The sequence below is a fragment of the Tursiops truncatus genome, chromosome 1, assembly GCF_011762595.2.
Source record: "Tursiops truncatus isolate mTurTru1 chromosome 1, mTurTru1.mat.Y, whole genome shotgun sequence".
NCBI lineage: Eukaryota > Metazoa > Chordata > Mammalia > Artiodactyla > Delphinidae > Tursiops > Tursiops truncatus.
In genome coordinates this window covers 32,186,523-32,205,010 of record NC_047034.1, presented here as the reverse complement: position 1 = coordinate 32,205,010, position 18,488 = coordinate 32,186,523, and positions in this window count along the sequence as shown.

The window sequence follows — 18,488 nt, the reverse complement described above, 5'->3', positions numbered from 1 at the left end:
TGGCCTGAGACATCAGAGTCCTGGAGCATACAGGCTGTTGGCTGGGGATAATGGTGGCCTCTAAGAGGGCTCACACCAATGAGTACTCCCCAGAACTGCTACTGCCAGTGTCCTTGTCCCCGCAGTTAGCCACAGCCATCCCCACCTCTGCAGGAGACCCTCCAATACTAGCAGGTAGATCTGTCCCAGTCCCTTATGAGGTCACTGCTTTTTTTCTCTGGGTCCTGGTGCACATGAGAGCTTGTGTGTGCCCTCCAAGAATGGAGTTTCTGTTTCCCCCAGTCCTGTGGAATTCTTGCAATCAAAGACCATTGGCCTTCAAAGTCAGATTCTCTGGAGGCTCCTCCTCCTATTGCTGGACCCCTACACTGGGAAGCCTGACATTGGGCCGAGGATTTTCACTCCTGTGGGAACTTCTGCCGTATAATTATTTTCCAGTTTGTGGGTTGCCCACCCAGGGGTATGGGATTTGATTTTATTGCAGTTGCATCCCTCCTACCATCTCATTGTGGCTTCTTCTTTGTCTTTGGACATAGGGCATTTGTTTTCATAGGTTCCAGCATTTTTTCATCAATGATTGTTCAGCAGTTAGTTGTGATTTTGGTGTTTTCATGAGAAGGGGTTAGCTTATGTCCTTCTACTCAGCCATCTTGAGCTAATCTCCATATCTTTAAAGCTTAATGTGCTCAGAGTATTTGTAGGTCAATTTATCTGCTGGCTACTTTTAGTGTGCTTGTACAGTGTATGATGAGGATTTCTTCTCTCTCTTTAGCATTAGGTAAAATCCTCAAAGGGAGCAGAACCTCAATTTTTTGATGTGTGATAATGGCTGGGTTATTACTTTATTTTTTTTCAAGTACTCATCAAAGGAAATTTAACTGGGAAACAATGTGCTCTAAAATGTGGTACCAGCCAGGGGGTCCATTCCACATAATGGCTGCCTCATGGACCAGTCATGTCCTGCTCACTTGCTGGTTCCTCCTTGTATGTGGTGTTGTCTTAATTTGCAATTACCTAAGGAAATAGGATGTGAACATCTTTGTATGTGCTTATTTGCCATCTATATGTCTTCTTTTGTAAAGTGTCTGTTCAGATCTTTTGCCCATTTTTAATTGGGTTGTTTGTTTTCTTGCTGTTGAGTTTTAGGGTTCTGTGTATATTTTGGATACTAAACACATATCAAATATGTAAATCATATCAGATGTGCAAATATTTTATCCCAGTCTGTGGCTTGTATTTTCATTCTGTTAACAGTGTCACAGAGAAGTTTTTGATTTTAATAGAGTCCAACTTAGCAATTTTTTTCTTTCATGCATTGTGCTTTTGGCATTTGTCTAAAAACTTATCAGCAAACTCGAGGTCACCTAGATTTTCTCCTATGCTACTTTCTAAAACTTTTACAGTTTTGTGTTTTGCATTTAGATATATGATCCATATTGAGTTAATTTTGTGAAAGGTGTTAGGTTTGTGTCTGGATTCATTTTATTTTATTCGTTTGCATATGGATGTCTCTTCAGCAAAGGTTTAACTCAGAAGCCTTGGGATGTTCAAACCCTGCACATTCTAAAGAAGGGACTGGCTCCTGAACTGCTTCTTGGAAATAACCTTTAAGTTCATGAAATATCCTGCCTGTCTTTTCATACTTGGGGTCTTGGATCATGCCAGATAGTTTATTCTAACAATGTGATTTATTTTGGGGGTCTTGTGTGATGCTGTATTAATTTGACCTCTGGAGGGGCTGGAAAAGGAGCAACTAAGGTTAATCACCCTAATGTTCCATGCCTATGTGACTGACACCAAAGCTCAGGTGAACTCCCCTGGTTAGCAATACTTTGTACATGTTGTCACATATTGTTGCTGGGAGAATTAAGCACTGTCTGTACAGCTCCACTGGGAGAAAACAACTAGAAACTTGCTCCTGGTCTTTCCAGTGTGTGTTTTTCCTTTGCTGATTTTAATCTGTGTTCTTTCACGTAGTAGACCATAACCATGAGCATAACATGTTTTCAGGGTTCTTTGAGACCTAGTGAATCATTAAATCTGAGGGTGATTTGGGGAACACCAGACATGGTATCCAATTGCTTCAGTATCATTTTCTGGAAAAACCATTTTTCTCCATTGACCCCTTTGTCAAAGATCAGTCGACTCTATTTGGGTGGGTTTATTTCTGTGCTCTCTATTCTGTTAAATTAATGTATTTACCTATTCTTTCACTAATACCAATGCTGTCTTGTTTACTGTAGCTTCACAGTAAGTGTTGAATTCATATAAAGTCAGCCTTCTGACTTGGTTCTTTTTCTTCAGTATTGGCCTCTTTTTTTCCATGTAAATCTTGGAATCAACTTGTCAATATTCACAAAATAACTTGCTGGGATTTTTATTGGGATTATGTGAATTGATAGTCAAGTTGGTAAGAATTGACATCTTAACAATATTGAATCTTCCTATTTATTAACATGGACTATCTCTCCATTTATTTAGATCTTTTAAATTTTCTTTCATTGGAGTTTTGTAGTTTTCCTCATGAACACCCTGTACATATTTTGTTAGATTTAAAGCTCAGTATTTATCTGTGTGTGTGTGTGTGTGTGTGTGTGTGTGTGTGTGCGTGCAGTAATGTAATATGGTATTGTGTTTGAAATTTCAGATTCCAATTGTTCATTGCTTGTGTATGTGAAAGGAATTGACTTTGCATATTAACATATCCTGAAACCTTTCTACAATTCCTCATTAGTTCCAAGATAGTTTTTGTTGTTGTTGATTCTGTGAGATTTTCTACGTAGGCAATCATATCACCTGTGAACAAAGACAATTTTAGTTATTCCTTCTAAAGCTATATGCCTTTAATTTCCTTTTTTTCTTGTGTTAATGCATTAGCTAGGAAATCCAATACAATGTGGAAAAGGAATAGTGAGAGGGGACATCCTTGCCTTGTTCCCAATTTATCTCCCTTTGTAACAGGAAAAGCATCTAGTTTCTCACAACTAATAATGATGTTAGCTATAGGTTCTTTGTAGATGTTCTTTATAAAGTTGAAGAAGTTTCCCTCCATTCCTGGTTTGCTAAAATTTTTTTGTCATAAATGAGTGATGGATTTTGTCAAATGCTTTTTCTACATCTATCTGATAATGTAATTTTTCTTCTTAAGCCTATTGATGTGATAAATAACATTAATTGATTTTCAAATGTTGAACCAGGCTTGCAGGCCTGGAATAAATCTCATTTGGTCATGTTGTATAATTCTTTACATTGTTGGATTTGATTTGCTAATATTTTGTTGAGGATTTTTCCATCTATGTTCATGAGAGATATTGGCCTGTAGCTTTCCTGCTGTAATATCTTTATCTGGTTTCAGTATCAGGGTAACACTAACCTCATGGAATGATTTAGGAAGTATTACTCTGCTTCTATTTTATGAAAGAGATTGTAGAGAATTGGTATCATTTCTTCCTTAAATGTTTAGTAGAATTCACTAGTGAACCCATCTGGGCCTGGTGCTTTCTTTTTTGGAAAGCTATTAATTATTGATTCAATTTCTTTAATCATTTAAAGGCCTATTCAGATTATCTATTTTTCCTTATGTGAGTTTTGATAGTTTGTGTCTCTCAAGGAACTGATCCACTTAGTCTAAGTCATCAAATTTATGGGCATAACATTGTTCATAATATTCCTCTATTATCCTTTTTTTAAAAAAAAATTTTGGCTGCATCACACAGCATGTGGGATCTTAGTTCCCAGGCCAGGGATCGAACCTGCACCCCTTGTGTTGGAAGCGTGCAGACTTAACCACTGGACTGTCAACTAAGTCCCCCTCTATTATCCTTTTAATGTCCATGAGATTAGTAATGATGAGCCCCCTTTCACATATTTCTGATATTAGTAATTATTGTCTTCTCTTTTTCTTTTCTTGGTTGGCCTGGCTAAAGGTTTATCAATTTTATTGATCTTTTCAAAGAACCAGCTTTTGGTTTTTATTGGCTTCCTTTATTGATTTCTTGTTTTCAGTTGTTTTGATTTCTGCCCTAATTTTTCAATTTATTTTCTTCTACTTGCTTTAGGTTTGTCTTACCATTATTTACCTAGTCTCCTAAGGTGAACACTTAAAGTAGTGATTTTAGAGTTTTCTTTTTTACTAATAAATACATTCAATGTTATAAAATTTCCTCTTAATCACTGTTTTCATGGTGTCACACAAATTTTGATGTATTTTCATTTTCATATAGGTCAAACTATTTTTTCATCTCTCTTGAGACTTCTTTGACCTATGTATTATTTATAAGTTTAATCTCCAAATGTTTTTTTTATTTTCCAGCTATCTTTCTGTTATTGATTTCTAGTTTAAGTGCATTGTGGTCTAAGAGCATAGTTTACATGATAAATATTCTTTCAAATATGTTAAGATGTGTTTTATGGCCTAGAATATGCTCTATCTTGGTGAATGTTCCATGTAAGCTTGAGGAGAACGTGGATTATATTGCTGTTGGATGAAGTAATCTATAAATGTCAATTAGATCCAGTTGGTTAGTGGTGCTGTTCAATTCAATTGTATTCTTACTGATTTTATGCCTGATTTTGACAGACTGGGTCTGTCAAATACTGATAGGGGTGTTGCGGTCTCCAACTATAACAGTGGATTTGTCTATTTCTCCTCGATGTTCTCAGTTTTTGCCTCACTGTTTTGATGCTCTGTTGTTAGGTGTATACACATTAAGAATTGCTATGTATTCTTGGAGAATTGATTATTTTATCATTATGCAGTGCCCCTCTTTATCTCTGATAATTTTCCTTGGTCTGAAGTCTGCTTTGTCTGAAATTGATATGTCTACTCCAGCTTTCTTTGATTAGTATTGGCATGGTATATCTTTCTCCATCATTTTACTTTTAATATATTTGTGTCTTTATATTTAAAGTGGATTTCTTATAAACGAGTTGTGTTTTTTAATCAATTACGACAGTTTCTGTCTTTTAATTTGTATATTTAGACCATTCACATTTAAAATGATTATTGATACAGTTGGGTTAATTTCTACCATGTTTGTAAATGTGCTCTATTGGTCACACTTTTCCTTTTTTATCTTCCCCTCTTTTTCTGCCTTCTCTAGTTATAACTGAATGTTTTACAGGATTGCCTTTTCCCTTTTCTTTCAGTATATCAGTTGTACTTCTTTTTAAATATTTTTAGTGGTTGTCTTAGAGTTTGCAACATACATTTACAACTAACATAAATCCAGATTCAAAAGACATTATACAATTTCATGAGTGGTACAGGTGCTTTATAACAGATTATTCCCAATTCCTCCCTCATGTCTCTTATAGCCTTGCTGTCATTTATTTCACTCATCCATATGCTATAACCACCCAATACATTGTTGCTATTATTATTTTGAACAGTTATCTATTAGATTCATTAAGAATAAGAAAAATAAAGGACTTTAATTAAAGATACTCTTCCTTTTGTTAGGTAGATCTGAGTTTTTGACCTATATCATTTTCCATCCCTCTAAAAAACTTCTTTAAATTTTCTTACAAGCAATAGATTTCCTCAATTTTTCTTTGTCTGAAAAAGTGTTTATTGTTTCTTTATTTTTGAAGGGCAATTTTTTGCTAGATCCAGAACTATAAGTTGATTTTTTTTCTTTTAACACATTAATATTTCACTCCATTCTCTTCTTCCTTGTGTGGATTCTGATAATAAGCCTCATGTATTTCTTATCCTTGCTCTTTTAAAGGTAAGGCATATTTTCCTTCTGACTTCTTTCAAGATTTGCTCTTTGTCTTTGGTGTCCTGTAGTTTGAATATGATATGCCTAAGCATAGTTTTGTGGGGTTTTTTTTCATATTTATACTGCTTGGTGTTCACTGAGTTTGCTGGATCAGTGATTTTGGTGTCTGTCATTAATTTTGGAATTTTTAAAACATTTTATTTATTTTATTTTTGGCTTCAAATATTTCTTCTACTTCTTTCTTTCTTCTCATTCTTATATTCCCATTACATGTATGTTATATCTTTTGCAATTGTTCCACATTTCTTGGGTGTTCTTTTATTTTTAATTCTATTTTTCTTTTAAAATTTCAGTTTGGGTAGTTTCTTATTTTTTTAATTAATTAATTTATTTATTTATTTATTTATTTTTGGCTGTGTTGGGTCTTCATTGTTGCACGTGGGCTTTCTCTCGTGGCAAGCAGGGGCTACTCTTCGTTGCGGTGCGCGGGTTTCTCATTGCGGTGTCCTTTCTTGTTGCAAAGCGCAGGGTCTAGGCATGTGGGCTTCAGTAGTTGTGGTGCACAGGCTCATTAGTTGTGGCTTGCAGGCTTAGTTGCTCTGCAGCATGTGGGATTCTCCTGGACCAGGGCTCGAAGCTGTATCCCCTGCACTGGCAGGTGAATTCTTTTTTTAAAAAAATAAATTTATTTTTATTTTTGGCTGTGTTGGGTCTTCGTTGCTGCACACGGACTTTCTCTAGTTGCAGCCAGTGGGGGCTACTCTTCATTGCAGTACATGGGCTTCTCATTGCAGTGGCTTCTCTTGTTGCAGAGCACGGGCTCTAGATACATGGGCTTCAGTAGTTGTGGCACGCAGGTTCAGTAGTTTTGGCTTGCAGGCTCTAGAGCACAGGCTCAGTAGTTGTGGTGTACGGGTTTAGTTGCTCCACGGCATGTGAGATCTTCCCAGACTAGGACTTGAACCCATGTCCCTTGCATTAGCAGGCAGATTCTTAACCACTGCACCACTAGGGAAGCCTTGGGTAGCTTCTATTGATATCTTCAAGACCACTGATTCTTTCCTTGGCTGATTCCAGTCTACTGATGAGACTACCAAAGACATTCTTCTTATCTTTTACAATGCTCTTGATTTCTGGCATTTTCTTTTGACTCTTTCTTAGAATTTCCACCTCTCTGCTTACATTACCCACCTGTTCTTGCATGTTGTCTACTCTTTCATTAGAGCCTTTAACATATTAATCATAGTAATTTTAACTTCCATATCTGCTCATTCAAAAATCTGTGTCTTATCTGAGTTTGGTTCTTTTCAAACTGTGTTTTTACTTGCCTTTTATCATGGCTTGTAATTTTTTGTTGAAAGCTGGACATGATGTATCAAGAAATAGAAACTGAAATAATTAAGCTTTTAGTATGAGATTTTATATTAATGGGGCAAGGAATGGGACTGAGTTTCATGTTTAATGTAGCTGTAAGTGTCAGAGGCTTCAGTATCCCCTACTTTCCTTGTTTGTTTGTTTGTTTCCTCTCTTGTTGTCCTTGGGTTTCCCTTAGAATTCCTTCTTAAATAGAGTTTGTGTCTTGCAGCTCTCTCATTTGTAATTCACTGTTATAGGTAATCCACTAGAACTTTGTTGATTTGCGGGCAAATTCTTGGGGACGGGATGCATTCTATAATCTTATATAAATCTCAGCTTTTTAGTTGGACCCAGTCTCTGGGCTGTGCCCTTCAAGGAATTTCTTAGCCTTTGTGTTTACTTCTCTTACATGAGACAGGAAGGCTAAAGGGGGCCAGAGTTGGCTAACTGATTTTCCGCAGCTCAGATAAAACTCTGGTAAAGTAGTTTCCCTTAGAGGACAAGTCTTTGTTATGGACAATGCTCCAGGCCTATTTCCAAATAATTGCTTTTCCTCTCCCTTTGCAAGGAACATGAGATTTTCCCCCAATCTTTAATGTGAGAACTGGGTGGAGCTTCTGGAGGTAAAACACACAAAGTGTACCCTAACTTAGACTGAGCCCTGAGGAGTTTTTAACTCTCAAGCTAGTTCATGCTGAGTCTCCAATAATTCATCACAATCACTAAAGGGTTCCTACCATTTTATTAAGAAACATAGAATCAGTTAGGAAACATATGAGTTTATTTCCTTTAAAAAATGAGCTAGAGATAGCCTCATCCACCAGAGCGCAGACAGCAGAAGCAAGAAGAACTACAATCCTGCAGCCTGTGGAACAAAAGCCACATTCACAGAAAGAGAGACAGGAAGAAAAGGCAGAGGGCTATGTGCCAGATGAAGGAACAAGATAAAACCCCAGAGAAACAACTAAATGAAGTGGAGATAGGCAACCTTCCAGAAAAAGATTTCAGAATAATGATAGTGAATATGATCCAGGACCTTGGAAAAAGAATGGAGGCAAAGATCGAGAAGATGCAAGAAATGTTTAACAAAGACCCAGAAGAATTAACAAACAAACAGAGATGAACAGTACAATTACTGAAATGAAAACTACACTAGAAGGGATCAATAGCACAATAACTGAGGCAGAAGAACGGATAAGTGACCTGGAAGACAGAATGGTGGAATTCACTGCTGCAGAACAGAATGGAGAAAAAAGAATGAAGAGAAATGAAGACAGCCTAAGAGACATCTGGAACAACATCAAAGGCAACAACATTTGCATTATAGGGGTCTCAGAGGAGAAGAGAGAGAGAGAAAGGACCCAAGAAAATATTTGAAGAGATTATAGTCGAAAACTTCCCTAACATGGGAAAGGAAATAGCCACCCAAGTTCAGGAAGCACAGATAGTCCCATACAGGATAAACCCAAGGAGAAACACGCTGAGACACACAGTAATTAAATTGGAAAAAATTAAAGACAAAGAAAACTTATTGAAAGCAGCAAGGGAAAAATGACAAATAACATACAAGGGAACTCCCATAAGGTTAACAGCTGATTTCTCAGCAGAAACTCTACAAGCCAGAAGGGAGTGGCATGATATACTTATAGTGATGAAAGGGAAGAACCTACAACCAAGATTACTCTAGCTGGCAAGGATCTCATTCAGAGTAGATGGAGAAATCAAAAGCTTGACAAGCAAAACCTTGCTTGTCAAGGTCAGCACCACCAAACCAGCTCTACACAAATGCTAAAGGAACTTCTCTAAGTGGGAAACACAAGAGAAGAAAAAGACCTGCAAAAACAAACCCAAAACAATTGAGAAAATGGTCATAGGAACATACATATCAATAATTACCTTAAACGTGAATGGATTAAATGTTCCAACCAAAAGACACAGGCTTGCTGAATGGATACAGAAACAAGACCCATATATATGCTGTCTACAAGAGAACCACTTCAGACCTAGTGACACATACAGACTGAAGGTGAGGGGATGGGAAAAGGTATTCCATGGAAATGGAAATCAAAAGAAAGCTGGAGTAGCAATACACATATCAGGTAAAATAGACTTTAAAATAAAGAATGTTACAAGAGACAAGGAAGGACATTACTTAATGATCAAGGGATCAATCCAAGAAGAAGATATAACAATTATAAATATATATGCACCCAATGTAGGAGCACCTCAATACATAAGGCAACTGCTAACAGCTATAAAAGAGGAAATCGACAGTAACACAATAATAGTGGGGGATGTTAACACCTCACTTACACCAATGGACAGATCATCCAAAATGAAAATAAATAAGGAAACACAAGCTTTAAATGACACAATAGACCAGATAGATTTAATTGACATTTATAGGACATTCCATCCAAATACAGCAGATTACACTTTCTTCTCCAGTGTGCACGGAACATTCTCCAGGATAGATCACATCTTGGGTCACAAGTCAAGCCTCAGTAAATTTAAGAAAAATGAAATCATATCAAGCATCTTGTCTGATCACAACGCTATGAGATTAGAAATGAATTACAGGGAAAAAACCATAAAAAGCACAAACAAATGGAGGCTAAAGAATACGTTACTAAATAACCAAGAGCTCACTGAAGAAATCAAAGAGGAAATCAAAAAATACCTAGAGACAAATGACAATGAAAACACGACAATCCAAAACCTGTGGGATGCAGCAAAAGCATTTCTAAGAGGGAAGTTTATAGCTATACAAGCCTACCTCAAGAAACAAGACAAATCTCAAATAAACAATCTAACCTTACACCTAAAGGAAATAGAGAAAGAAGAACAAACAAAACCCAAAGTTAGCAGAAGGAAAGAAACCATAAAGACCAGAGCAGAAATAAATGAAATAGAAACAAAGAAAACAGTAGCAAAGATCAATAAAACTAAAAGCTGGTTCTTTGGGCTTCCCTGGTGGTGCAGTGGTTGAGAGTCCGCCTGCCGATGCAGGGGACACGGGTGCATGCCCCGGTCCGGGAAGTTTCCACATGCCGCAGAGTGGCTGGGCCCGTGAGCCATGGCCGCTGAGCCTGCGCATCGGGAGCCTGTGCTGCGCAACGGGAGAGGCCACAACAGTGAGAGGCCCGCGTACCGCAAAAAAAAAAAAAAAAAAAAGCTGGTTCTTTGAGAAGATAAACAAAAAATTGATAAACCATTAGCCAGGCTCATCACAAAAAAGAGGGAGAGGACTCAAATCAATAAAATTAGAAATGTAAAAGGAGAAGTTACAACACACACCGCAGAAATACAAAGCATCCTAAGAGACTACTACAATCAACTCTATGCCAATAAAATGGACAACCTGGAAGAAATGGACAAATGCTTAGAAAGGTATAACCTCCCCAGACTAAACCAGGAAGAAATAGCAAATATGAACAGACCAATCACACGTAATGAAATTGAAACTGTGATTAAAAATCCTCCAACAAACAAAAATCCAGGACCAGGTGGCTTCACAGGTGAATTCTAGCAAACATTTAGAGAAGAGCTAACACCCATCCTTCTAAAACTCTTCCAAAAAATTGCAGAGGGAGGAAGACTCCCAAACTCATTCTATGAGGCCACCATCACCCTGATACCAAAACCAGACAAAGATACTACAAAAAAAGAAAATTACAGACCTTCACTGATGAATATAGATGCAAAATTACAGACCTTCACTGAGGAATATAGATGCAAAAATCCTCAACAAAATGCTAGCCAACAGAATCCAACAACACATTAAAAGGATCATACACCATGATCAAGCAGAATTTATCCCAGAGATGCAAGGATTCTTCAATATACACAAATCAGTCAATGTGATACATCATACTAACAATCTGAAGAATAAAAACCATATGATCATCTCAATGGATGCAGAAAAAGTTTTGACAAAATTCAACACCCATTTATGATAAAAACTCTCCAGAAAGTGGGCATAGAGGGAACCTACCATAACATAATAAAGGCCATATATGACATCATTCTCAATGGTGAAAAACTGAAAGCATTTCCTCTAAGATCAGGAACGAGATAATATTATAATCTCACCACTATTATTCAACACAGTTTTGGAATCCCTAGCCATGGCAATCAGTGAGTAAAAGGAATAAAAGGAATACAAATTGGCAGTGAAGAAGTAAAACTGTCACTGTTTGCAGATGACATGATACTATACATAGAGAATCCTAAAGATGCCACCAGAAAACTCCTAGAGCTAATCAATGAATTTGGTAAAGTTTCAGGATACATATTTAATGCACAGAAATCTCTTGCATTCCTATACACTAATGATTAAAAATCTGAAAGAGAAATTAAGGAAACACTCCCATTTACCATTGCAACAAAAAGAATAAAATACCTAGGAAGAAACCTACCTAGGGAGACAAAAGACCTGTATGCAGAAAACTATAAGACACTGATGAAAGATATTAAAGATGATACCAACAGATGGAGAGATATACCATGTTCTTGGATTGGAAGAATCAATATTGTGAAAATGACTATACTACCCAAAGCAATCTACAGATCCAATGCAATCCCTATCAAATTACCAATGGCATTTTTTATGGAACTAGAACAAAAAATCTTAAAATTTGTATGGAGACAAAAAAGACCCCGAATAGCCAAAGCAGTCTTGAGGGAAAAAATCGGAGCTGGAGGAATCAGACTCCCTGACTTCAGACTATACTACAAAGCTACAGTAATCAAGACAATATTGTACTGGCACAAAACAGAAACATAGATCAATGGAACAAGATAGAAGGCCCAGAGATAAACCCACGTACCTATGGTCAACTAATCTATGACAAAGAAGGCAAGGATATACAATGGAGAAAAGACAGTCTCTTCAATAAGTGGTGCTAGGAAAACTCGACAGCTACATGTGAAAGAAGGAAATTAGAACACTTCCTAACACCATACACAATAATAAACTCAAAATGGATTCGAGACCTAAATGTAAGACCAGACACCATAAAACTCTTAGAGGAAAACATAGGAAGGACACTCTTTGACATCAATCACAGCAAGATTTTTTTTTTTTTTTTTGCGGTACACGGGCCTCTCCCTGTTGTGGCCTCTCCCGTTGTGGAGCACACGCTCCGGACACGCAGGCTCAGCAGCCATGGCTCACAGGCCCAGCAGCTCCGTAGCATGTGGGATCTTCCCTGACTGGGGCATGAACCTGTGTCCCCTGCATCGGCAGATGGACTCTCAACCACTGTGCCACCAGGGAAGCCCAGCAAGATCTTTTTTGATCCACCTCCTAGAGTAAAGGAAATAAAGACAAAAATAAACAAATGGGACCTAATGAAACAAAAACTTCCTTTGCACAGCAAAGGAAACCATAAGCAAGACGAAAAGACAACCCTCTGAATGGGAGAAAATATTTGCAAATGAATCAACGGACAAAGGATTAATCTCCAAAATATATAAACAGCTCATGCAGCTCAATATCAAAAAAGCAAACAACCCAATCCAAAAATGGTCGGAAGACCTAACGGACATTTCTCCAAAGAAGACATACAGATGGCCAAGAAGCACATGAATAGCTGCTCAACATCACTACTTATTAGAGAAATGCAAATCAAAACTACAATGAGGTATCACCTCACACCAGTTAGAATTGGCAGCATCAGAAAATCTACAAACGACAAATGCTGGAGAGCATGTGGAAAAAAGGGAACCCTCTTGCACTGTTGGTGGGAATGTAAATTGATACCGCCACTATGGGGAACAGTATGGAGGTTCCTTAAAAAACTAAAAATAGAATTACCATATGATCCAACAATCGCACTACTGGGCATATACCCAGAGAAAACCATAATTCAAAAAGACACACACACACCTGAATGTTCATTGCAGCACTATTTGCAATAGCCAGGTCATGGAAGCAACCTAAATGTCCATCGACAGATGAAGGGATAAAGAAAATGTGGTACATATATACAATGGAATATTACTCAGCCATAAAAAGGAATGAAATTGGGTCATTTGTTGAGATGTGGATGGAGCTAGAGACTGTCATACAGAGTGAAGTAAGTCAGAAAGAGAAAAACAAATATTATATATTAACGCATATATGTGGAACCTGGGAAAATGGTACAGATGAACCGGTTTGCAGGTCAGAAATTGAGACACAGATGTAGAGAACAAACGTATGGACACCAAGAGGGGCCAGCGGCGGGGTGGGGTGGGTGGTGGTGTGATGAATTGGGCGTTTGGGATTGACATGTATACACTGATGTGTATAAAATTGATGACTAATAAGAACCTGCTGTATAAAAAAATAAATAAAATAAAATTCAAAAATTCAAAAAAATGAGATATATACACAAAGCTTTGGCAATGCTAATTAAAAAAAAAGGAAAACTCAAATGCCTAGAAATGGGAGGGAGAATTATAGACAGGTATACATGGGTACAATGTACAATGAGTCCTGCCAGGCCAAGCCCAGCTCAGTTCGGAGCCTGTGATAGCGCATCCCATGATGATATGGGGAGCTCACGGGAGAGGAAGCTGATACTTATAGAGTTCCCCAGTCAGCAGGCAGTGAGTGGGTGGAAGCACCTGAAACAGAAGGCTGTGCACCACCCTGATTGAGAGATGAGATTTCATATTAATGGGGCAATGGGCCAGAACCATGATGCTCCCACACGGAGCCTTTTTGGACCAGCCTTCCTTGCCAGAGGGAACCCATCACAGGGGGACCAGCAGACCTTGGCCCAAGGCCCCATGCTAAACCACTGCCCTTGCACATTTAAAGCCTTGACTAATGAGGAATCTCAGCTTCAACAAGTTTGGTGGAAGATAGAAAAGGCTCAGGGCCCATTGTGGGGATGGAAAATTCTCCCCACCCTCTCCAGCATTTATTATTTCCAGATTATGGAGGTTCCTTAAAAAACTACAAATAGAACTACCATATGACTCAGCAATCCCACTACTGGGCATATACCCTGAGAAAACCATAATTCAAAAAGAGTCATGTACCAAAATGTTCATTGCAGCTCTATTTACAATAGCCCGGAGATGGAAACAACCTAAGTGTCCATCATCGGATGAATGGATAAAGAAGATGTGACACATATATACAATGGAATATTACTCAGCCATAAAAAGAAATGAAATTGATCTATTTGTAATGAGGTGATGGACCTAGAGTCTGTCATACAGAGTGAAGTAAGTCAGAAAGAGAAAGACAAATACCGTATGCTAACACGTATATATGGAATTTAAGAAAAAAAATGTCATGAAGAACCTAGGCGTAAGACAGGAATAAAGACACAGACCTACTAGAGAATGGACTTGAGGATATGGGGAGGGGGAAGGGTAAGCTGTGACAAAGTGAGAGAGTGGCATGGACATATATACACTACCAAACGCAAAATAGATAGCTAGTGGGAAGCAGCCACATAGCACAGGGAGATCAGCTCGGGTGCTTTGTGACCACCTAGAGGGGTGGGATAGGGAGGGTAGGAGGGAGGGAAACGCAAGAGGGAAGAGATATGGGAACATATGTATATGTGTTATTGATTCACTTTGTTATAAAGCAGAAACTAACACACCATTGTAAAGCAATTATACTCCAATAAAGATGTAAAAGAAAAAAAAGATGTAAAAAAAAAAAAGAAAATTCTCCCTACCAGTGAGAAAAGGCTGAAGTGTGAGTGATTCTCAAGGGGATTTGCATTTTGAGAAATGACCCCAGTGAGAAGCAGTACTTAACCTTGTAGGCTGCAAGCTCCACAGGCACAGGGACTGTGAATTCATCTCAGGGTCCCCAGTGCCTGGCACAGTGCTTGTTATCTAAAAGGTGTACAGCAAACAGGTAGACTAAATTTTTTAAAATAATAAAACAGTAAAAGTAACGTGTGCTCATCATTAAGAGTCAGAACATAATTGTTTGAGGTTAGAAAATCAGAAGCCCTCACTGCCACTCACTCTGATTTCTCCAAGTTCCTTTTTTTTTCTGTTTGTTTGATCTACCTTTCATGTAGGGACTCTTTCCTCAAATGTCTGGTGATCCTTCATTTCTTCCATATGCAATAGTGAGTCATCACTACTGGAAGCTCCAGGGGCTTGGTGGCTTTTTATCTAAGGGCTCCCACTTTGGGGTGATGGGATAGGGGCATGGCTATTCCATTCAAGATGTCATTTGAGTTTTGGTAGTCTGAGTTTTGGTAGCTTTTCTCTTAGGCTGGTTTGTTTTCCTGAGAGGAGTTAATGCTCTGCTTGGGGCTCTAGTGGAGGGAAGGGTTGGTTGGTCTGAGCAATCCAGAGACTTTCAGAGACCTTCATTTAATTCCCCTGTCATCAGTCTCAGTCTTCAGTCTGGTATCCCCCTTACCCCATTCCCCTCCACTCTCTGCTGGGCAACGTGTTCCCAAATGTACAGTCACTCTGGTTCATCTTGTATTTTATGGGGATGGAGAAGAAGATCTGGGGGTCTAAACAGTTCACTCATACCTACTGTTGTCAGCTTCACTCCACTTCACAATATTCTGCTAACTCCTGTGCCTTTCCAGGGTACCTTGGCATGAATCCCCTGCTTCCTGTGCATTCCCCACCTGGTGGCTGAGGTTTCAGCTTTTTCAGGTCTGCTGAGTGAGTTCCACTTGTTCATTCTGTTTCATCTTCCAAACAGCTGTTGATATCTCTCATCTATTTTGGTCCCCTCTTCCATTTACTTCATCCTAGTTGATTTATACCATTTTAATCCTTTAACTGCTATTTTGAGGGGGTTTCAGAAGAGAGTGGAGATAAACACCTGTGTTCAATCTGCCATGTGCAATGGGTACACTGTGCTTTTTCCTTTTAACAATATATTGAGAAAGTGTTTATTTCTTTGTAATTGGGTATAGAATTCCAGGCTCCAATAGGCAACACATAAATCTATTTTAAGTTTATGTTGCTTAATGCTGCGAAGTATACAAAGAACATTATTTTACACTAATAATTATGTGTAGAAATAAAGGAGAGAAGAATAGAAGGAGAGAGAGAAAGAGAGTGAGAAAGAGAGAAGGAAGGAGGAAGAGGAAAGGGGTCTACATGGAACGTCAGGCTCTGAAGGAGGGAGTGGGGGAGAAGGTCAGGGAAATGAATGGGCTGTAGTTCTAGCCTTGGCCCATATACTACCTAGATCCAATCCTCGCCTCTCGTTTCTGGTAGCCACTGAATGCCAACTGCCTCATACTCAAACGTGTTGTTATTTGTGAGAAAAGCAGCTTCCACTGGGATGTGGTCTACCAGGATCAGGAAACAAGCTGACGTTTGGACAGGCAAGGCCACAACCTGCACGGCCAGAGAGGGCTCAGTGTGCCCTTTCTTGCCAGAGGGTGGGTGAGGGGGCTCCCAGATGTGCGTTTCAGCATGACTGAAGGCCACAGTGGCCAGCATCCACGAGGTCCACCCCTGCCTGGGGCTCAGGCCCATCAGAAGATGCCCAGATAGAAAAGGGAAGAGCCTGGGAACCTTCACTCCGGCTCTGGTTCCTCTTTTATCCAGCTTTGGGCAAGTTTGCAAGAAACAGAAGCTTTGGCTTCTGGTTCTTCAACTGCAATATGGGAGAATAGCTTCTGCTAATAGTTAAGAGGTTTCATGGGGAGGTTAGCACTTCTCACATCAACCAGATACTTTCTGAGCACTTGACATTGAATGGTGAGAGGACTGAGGAAACAGCATTCAATAATAAACTCAATATTTTCAGATATTTGTTGAGGACTATTCTTTGTGCTGGCCACTGGGGTTTCAGTGCACAGTAGTGGACAAACAGACATGGTTCCCACTCTTGGGGCTTCCAGTCTAGTGAGAAAGACACACATTCAATTCATAAACTCACAAAGTAAGTACATAATTTCAAATTAGGATAAGGGCTAGGAAGGAAAAGAGCATTCTGCTTCAGGAGAGAGTAGCAGGAATGAGGTAGTCAGGGGGAAAGAAAAGAAACAGCTACATAAACCAAGGTAGAGATGTTAATGGCGGGGCTACTGGGCACAGTGGAGACCCCAGATGATTGGGGGCAGGTCAGCACTTAGAGTGACTCAGAATCCTAGGCACCACAATGCAGGGTCCTTTTGGTGACATGAAGCCAAGTCAGGAAAGCTCAAAGCTGACAGGTCAGCTATATGTACGGGAAAATGGGGCAAGATAAGGAGGCCACCTGTCTCTCTGGAGAAGCCTCTCAAAGTCTCCTGGCTTTCACTTTCCACCTTCTCCCTTCCCCTTCTGCCCACGTTCCAAGACCTGAGGCAGCTCTATAGACCTCAGGTGATTCTGAACAGGCTCCTTGGCAGGATCCCTAAGTGAAAGAGAAGGCAAGGACACAGGGACCGTCCATCTGGGCACAGAGCTCTGACCGCCTCAGAGACCTCACAGAGGTTACCAGAGCCCTGATCTCTGACACCAACAGAGACTGGGCAGAAGTGTCAGGGCCGGGCAGCCCCAGGAATAAGAGCAGGCAGTGCATTAATAACCATCCTCTGAGGACTTCTCCTTACAGATGAAGAAACTGGAGTTCAAAGAAATCAAGGAATGTGCTCGAGGTTACACAGATAGTAAATGACAGAGCTGGGATTCAAACCCAGGCAACTTGACTCCAGAGCCTGCTGCCACTGGACGTTCCCACTCAGCCATTCAGGCCACTCACATTAAGGCCTAGGACCAAAGAGCAGGTCCCCTAGAAGCTCAGAGTTTTGCCAGGACCTTGGAGTTCATGTACGCACCGGCCATTGTCTGCAGACAGAATAAGTAACATGTCCCAGTAGGTCCTGCAGTGGCTGAATGCTGCCCCCTCCCCCAATATCTCCACCCAGCACCTCAGAATGTGACCTTACTTGAATAAGGGTCTATGCAGATGTAACTAAGTTGGGAATCTCAAGATGAGATCACCCTGGGTGGTCCCTAAATCCAATGACAAGGGTCTTTACATGAGGCAGAAAAGAAGACATGCAAAGACATAGAGGAAAAAGCCTTGTGAGAATGGAGACAGACATCGGAGTGATGCTGCCACAAACCAAGGAACACCAGAAGCCATCAGAAGATGGAAGAGGCAAGGAAACATTCTTCCCTAGAAATTCTGGAGGAAGCATGGCCCTGCCAATACCTCGATTTCAGACTTCCGGCCTCCTGAACTGAGAGGTAATAAATCCTGCTGCTTCAAGCCGCCTAGTTTGAGGTTATTTGTTACAGCAGCCACAGGGCACTGATAGATGTCCCTCTGATTCTTCATAAGAAACACAGGCATTTAAAAATATTACTAAGCTCATAGTTGCTATTTATCATTATGTATTTTTCTCAATGGATATAAATTACTATCACATGGATAGTAATAAAAATATTACTATTGTAAAATATAGATTATACGTGCAA